Below are 6,851 nucleotides of genomic sequence, written 5' to 3' on the forward strand. Positions count from 1 at the left end.
TAGTCCGGCCCACATACCATAGGCCGGACGCCCGAGGACACCTTAATCCATATCTTCTGCTAAGGCTGAGCTCGACCGGCAGGTGGCCAAACTAAATGAAGACCTTGTCGAGAGCGGCAAGAAGGTGGATGTACTCAAAGACGAAGCACAACAAGCGGAGCTCCATTTGGGCGACGTGAAGTCGCAACTTTCTTCCAAGACTCAGAGACTTGAGACTGCTAATAGCAATATCATTGATATGAAGGCAAGGATCGGCTCACTCGTGCAGTTGGAAGAGTCCCTTGAGTCCCGGCAGCAGCTGCTGTCTAAGGATTTGGAAAACGCCAAGCGTCTCCGGCAAGATGCAGAGGACAGGCTGAAGAATCGGGTCGATATGAGCAACCTCTGGACTACGAGCTTGATTGACATTGCAGAACGCCTTGGCGTCCAACCTGCAGCGATGGGTATGGACGGCCCAGTCTATTCAGCCAGCGAGCAGGTGGTCCCGAATGTCAAGCTGGGGATCTTCTTCAACGAGATGATCGACAAGCTGAAGGTGCATGAAGAGGGGAGGACCGAGCGCTTTGCGACCGAGTCCCGGAGGCTCGCTCGCGATGCTCTCTTCATCGTCTTGAGAAACATCGCCTGCCGCCACCCGGAGCTCGAACTTGACAATGGTTTCAAGAAGCGGCCAACTGGTGCTGACATCGCCGCCGCTAAAGAGAAGGCTGCTCCCTGCGCCGACAGGGTTCTTCACGTTTAAGCTATTTCGCCTGGTCCTATAATGAAACATGACACATATTTTGTGCTTAGTCGTTTCAGCTCTATTGTTTGTGCGAAACTGATATTTCTAGCTGGATCTTTAAATGCATGTTTATCCCTTTTAACTTTATATGCTCCTGTGCGTATGATAAATTCCTATGTATGCTCTAGATGCATGCCGATATCATATTGCCGCGATTGTCGTCAGGGGCCGGCCCTTAACAGTCATCTTGGCGTGGATGCGTCTCGACAGGTTTTTCCTAGGCAGCTCTCGATGCAGCCTCTCGTCCTGCAAGTGTGGCTCTGGACAGGATGATGGTGTGATAAAAGAAACAAGCCAAGGTTCCATCGCATGAGGGCTTTCACGATACGAACACTCACTAGAGTTATGGGATAAACGACGACAAGAATCTAAAAAAAGCATCAACAAGAAATGATAATGTGAATTTAGCTTTCGTTTTTGAGCTTCTTCTTTGAATGTCGAGCCGCGCGCGTTCGACGCGTCCGCGGCGCCTGGAGGAGTAGAAGGCAATCGGGTGATTCCCTTGCTCCCGGCAAGGGTCGGCATGTATTTCTTGTAGCTGTCGGGCATAGGGGCATGGTGGCGGGCTTATCTGGTCTCCTTCCTTTTTGCTTGCCCCTCCTCGAGTCAGTGCAGGGGCTGCTGTCGCATGGGTTGTGCCAGTGCGGGCAACCTCGCCGAAGTGTGCTCGCCGGGACATCAATCGACGGACTCATACCAGAATTCTGCTCATGATTACCCACGGTGGGGGAAATACAGGAACAAGCGTCGCATGGTAATCGTCGACATTGATGACACCGAGGCTAAAGCAGTTCGACTGCTGACGAGGTGGAGGGATAGGAAAGAGGGAGCTCGTGCCCGCACGTCTTGTGCCCCTTCCTCCGGACAGTGCTCGGATGGCGACAACGCCATATGAGCCACCGGGGTAAATCTACCGCCATCAGTCATGGCCTTGGTCATAACCGTTGCTACAGCGATGCTAGAAGAGCGATAGATCGGCGCGGGGGTGGCCCCCCGCTCCGCTTCTGCGTCTCCGCGGGTGCCACAGTCGACGGCACCATCGAAGCTGGAGACGATGATGAAGATGACGTGCTACGCACGCTTTCAGGTTCGCGTAAGCGAGCCCCCCTACCTGGCGCGCCAAAGATGTCGTGGGATATCCGCGGCCACATATGGGACCGGGTGGACCCTTGTTGGTTCGGCGGGGGGACGTCGCGTTACACAAAGAGCAGATCAGCGTGCGGCACCACGGAAGAGAGCACACAAGTAATTTACCCAGGTTCGGGACACCGGGAGGTGTAAGACCCTACTCTTGCTTTGGTGGAATTATGGTGGAATGAGTGTGGTGATGCGTAGTACACTTGCTCGGCAGGGTTTGCCTCGGGGCCGCAGCGACTACGTGCGTATGGTGGCTTGGGTTCTTCAACTTTCCAACCCCTCCTACAAGTGCCATGGGCCTCCGTTTATAGATTAAGGGGTCACCACAATCGCAAAGTGGTCATTATCCACTGATATGATAGCGAATAGTCCTATCATACCAAGCTCTGCGGGCTCGCAGGGTGCATTAAATGTGCCGCTTAGTGTCACATCACTGGTCGCCCGGCAAGGCCTGCTAGGCTATCTTGCCAGCTCCGCACCTGTTCTCTTGACATGTCGCAGGACAGGTGTCATCTGCAGCTTTCTTCTGTAGCAAATGGCTTCCATGTGGCGAATGGCTGCCACTCAATCATCTTGCGGCTTGACACTGCACTGATTAACGACGTGAGTCATGTTTGAGTGGTTGGTGGGGTGGTTCTGCCCCCGCGATCCCCAGCAGGCTCTGCCGGGGAGCCTTGATTGCATGCTTCTAGTGGTGGCCTCGCCCCTTGCCGGGCTCGCCTGCCCGGCAAGGGAGGTCCTTCTCTTGCCGATATTTTGCTCCTCGGGCTTCATCATGGTCCCTCTGGGCTGCATGTTGGTTCTTCAAATCTCTTGGTTCTTCAATCTCTGATTTGTCCTTAGTTTGTCCGTGCACGAGTCAGGGGGAAATGTATTCCCCTATATATTTTCCCCGACAGCCCTTCTTCATGATCCCCAGCTTCAGCTTCTTCGGAGGGGTGCCCCTGGACCTTGTGGTGACCCCGGCGGAGCGCGGTGACTCCCTGACTGGGTGCTCGCCGGAGTCGTCGTCAGAGAAGGTGCGGAGAAGATCGCTCTGCCATGGGGGAGAGGTCTCCCCCATCTCCTCCAAGGTTGCCTCCGAGCTCTCATTCCCGTACTCCACGGAGGGATCGCCGGAGGACACCGACACCATAGAGCCTGCGGGCAGGGAAGGCTCCAGCGGCAGGAGCCCCCACTCGTTGAAGACAGGCATGGCAGCGGCTATCTTCTCCCCGCCGGCATGACGGTACAACTGGAGATGGGTGTCCGGGGGGCCACCCTGGTCCTTCCCGAGCAAGGTGTGCATGACTTTGCCCAGCTCCTCATCAGACTAGTTGTCCGGGCGCAACCGGAGGCCGTCCTCCACGCCCTTGAATCTCCTCAAGGGGTGCCAGTGCACCTGGAGCGAAGCAAGGCGTTGCGTCAGGAACTCCTTGACGATGATGGCCCCCGTCAGCCTCTCCAACTACGGATCCTCCACCTTCAAGTCGACTGTCATCCTCTCCAGCAACTACTCCGCCCAGGGGTCGGTGAGCTTCTCATGAGCACATCCATCCTGGGGCGCCGGCAGCCCGGTCGGCAACTCCAGCCGAGGGGAGGAGCGCTTGGCGTCCATGAATATCCACTTGTTACGGAAGTCCTCCACCTTCTTCCCAGCCCGGGAGATCGCATTGCTGCCATTGGCTGCGATGAAGCTGGCACACCCAGAGCACTAGCCTCTGCTCGTCCGGAGGTATAAGAAGGGGCGGAACAGCGCGACGGAGGGCATCACCCCCACGAACGTCTCGCAGTAGAAGGCAAAGATCGACAGGATAAGGATGGAGTTGGGGTGAAGATGGAGGGCGTGGAGCCCGTAATGGCGAAGGATGGCATAGAAGAAACTGGAGAAGGGAGGAACAAGCCCAGCGAAGTCGTTGTGCACAAAGAAGGGGTAAAAGGTGCCACTCAAGGTCTCCGGCTTGGCAGAGCTGACCCGGAGTGCCGTCTCTCCCCCCTCGTTGCTGCTGCTCACCGTCAGCTGGAGCACGGCGGCGAGGTGCTTCTCCTCGGCGACGGTGGACGCGCTTAGGGCTGGCTCAAACCAAGAAGCCGGGCGTGCGGTCAGAGCCGAAGACTTTGCCTTATCGGAGGCCATTGGAGGTGAGCTCATGGAAGATCGGCGGATCTGGAAGTTATTTGGGCAGAAGTAGAAGGGGATCCAGAGCAAGACAAAGGAAGGGCAATGAAGGCTCTACGGCAGGTACTAGCCATTTTGTCAGACAGGAATAGTTGCCGAGGCCGTGTGGAGAAGCGAAGATGCCCGCGTGCCATGAGTCGCCACGCGTCGACAGAGGCCACAGGTGGTTAGGGCCCGTGCCGCTCTACACTTGCCCTTTGGCTTCGCCTCGAAGCCAAGTTCGAGCACACCTTGGGCCCGTGGGCTACTGTCGGCGTTCTAGGAATGTGGGTACCCAGACTTGCTTGCCTGCCTGCCTGCTGCTTACGACGTGGCTCCATCGACGGCCTGGTACGGCCCAACTTCAATGACGACAACTCAAGACCCTCGTGAGGGGCCAAGCCTCGCGAGGCAGACGACATCAAGACCCCCACAAGGAGCGGCCTCCTCCGAATGGCTCCCGAGGGGCGGAGAGCTCTATGCAAGCATCACCTCATGAGGCTTGGATGACGTGAGCCATGACGACAATGGCTAGGCGGGCGCTAGTGGGTGCAGTGTACCGGTTTCCTCTTTGGTGCTAAGGAGGCAAGCACAAGCGTGGAGTCCTGAGGGATAAGCCAAAGGTTTCCATTCCCGTGCAACAAGACCAAGACCGCCAGGACGGCAGGACGGAGGTCATCGCCGAGCCCACCACGGTGTCACGACCAGAGGCTTTTGCAGGCGAAGACTACTTTTGTCAGGATAGCTTGTACTAGTTGTCTCCCTTCGAATTTGGCCGTTGTGGGATCCCTTCCCGCCTTCATTTGGGAAGAGGAGCAAGGCCACTATAAATAGGAATTAGCCACCACCATAGAGGGGGTCGACCCCGGACAGATCCATTCCACCCTCACATCCACCAGCTCACCCGAGCCCAAGAACACCTCTCCTCCCGAGGTTGCACACCACTGTACTAGTTCATCCTCAGCCCACCGAGGCCAATCCAGCACAAAGCAGGAGTAGGGTTTTACACCGCAAGGTGGCCCGAACCTGTGTAAACTGTTGTGTCTCTTTTCCATTCAGTTCGTCGAGATAGGCTGTGAGATTAGCGAGTATGCAGACTGGGGAGGATGAGTACTTCGCACGGACCCAGAGTTAGAACCCCTCAAGGGTTTGTGGAACCGGAAATCCGACATTTGGCGCGCCAGGTAGGGATCGCCTCAGGTTGGGGGCTGAAGGCGCGCGTCACAGCCGAGGTGGAGATCGCGCGGGCTTCTCCCTCCACCATTTGGCCCACTCGGACGACGATGTCCTTGAGCGCCGCAACAAGCTTGAGGAGCAGCCCGGCAGGGCCTTCCTCCGGAGTCATCAGTGGCTCCTTGTACCCGCCCCCGTAGAGATCCTGCTGTGCCTTGCGGGACCTCTGCTCGAGGGAGTCGAAGATGGCATGCCCCGCGGTGGCCGCCTCCTCAGCCTTGGCAAGGAGTTTCTTCCTGGCCTCTAGCTGAGCTTTCTCCGCCTCCACATCCTCCTTCAGCTCGTCCAAGCGATCGCGCTCCGTGGCCGATTCCCGGCCTACCTACTCCAGCTCGACGTCACGATCGGTAACCGCAGCTTCCCAGGCCTTCAACTCCTCCTCCTACACCTCAAGCGGGCAGGCCTGGGTGGCCTGCTTGTCACGGAGCTTCTTCAGCTCGGCCTCCGCTGCACGACAGTGCTCCTTAGCGACCTCCGTAGCCTTCGACGCCATGTCGCGGGTAGCTGCGGCCAGGCCGGCCACCTTCCAGCCCTCCTCTACTACGGCGTCGACCTGGTCCTAGGCCGCCTTGATGGACGAGTCGGCCTAGAGCCACCCTGAGACCAGCTCCTGGCGCCCCAACGCCCGGCGCCGGTCGGAGCCCCGAATATCGTTCCGGAGATGATCCAGCGCGGAGAGGGCCTGCTCCAGAGCACCAGGCGCGGCAGAGGAACCACGGCCCACTGGTGTGATGGCAAAGGGAGGAAGTGGTGCCGGCATCAAGACTGGCGAGGGAGCGGCAGCAGGGAGGACCGGGGGCTCCGCAGCCCTCGGGTCCTCAGCAGGCGAGCTGGGGGCGAGCGCCTCCGGAGTCGTGGGAGCACGGGAGCCGGCCTCATCCTTCTGCGTCGGAGGAGGCGCGCCCACGACAGGCTGCTTGGCCTCGGTAACTCTGGCGTCCTCCTTCTTCCTCTTCACCGCTGGCCCAGCCTGGCATCAAGATGGAGATATTGGGTACCGCGTCAACATCAAAGGGCAAGGGCGAGGGAATACACATACTGGTCCGTGGCGACGTACTCCCTCATCCTCTTGAGGAGCGCGATGCCCGCAGGCTTCCTGGGCACGGGCCCCGCAGCGCTCTCGGGAGCAGACAAGTGCGAGGCGCCCGGATCTGTGGCAGCGTCGGTGGGCGACGAGGCAGAGGCTTCGCCTCGGGGAAGCAGCGCTGACCTACCCTTCTTCAGGATCCCTAGCTTCAGCTTCTTTGGAGGGGTGCCCCTGTACGTTGTGGTGACCCCGGCGGAGCGCGGTGACTCCCTGACTGGGTGCTCGTCGGTGTCGTCGTCAGAGAAGGCGCGGAGAAGCTCGCTTTGCCGTGGGGGAAAGGTCTCCCACACCTCCTCCAAGGTCATCTCCGAGCTCTCATTCAACTCCTCCACGGATGGATCACCGGAGGACACCGGCACCGGAGAGTCCGCGGGCAGGGAAGGCTCTAGCGGCACGAGCCCCCGCTCGTTGAAGACAGGCATGGCGGTGGCTATCTTCTCCCCGTCGCCACGACGGTACAATGGGAGATGCGT

Source organism: Aegilops tauschii, chromosome 4, assembly GCF_002575655.3.
Source record: "Aegilops tauschii subsp. strangulata cultivar AL8/78 chromosome 4, Aet v6.0, whole genome shotgun sequence".
In the NCBI taxonomy this organism is placed as follows: domain Eukaryota; kingdom Viridiplantae; phylum Streptophyta; class Magnoliopsida; order Poales; family Poaceae; genus Aegilops; species Aegilops tauschii.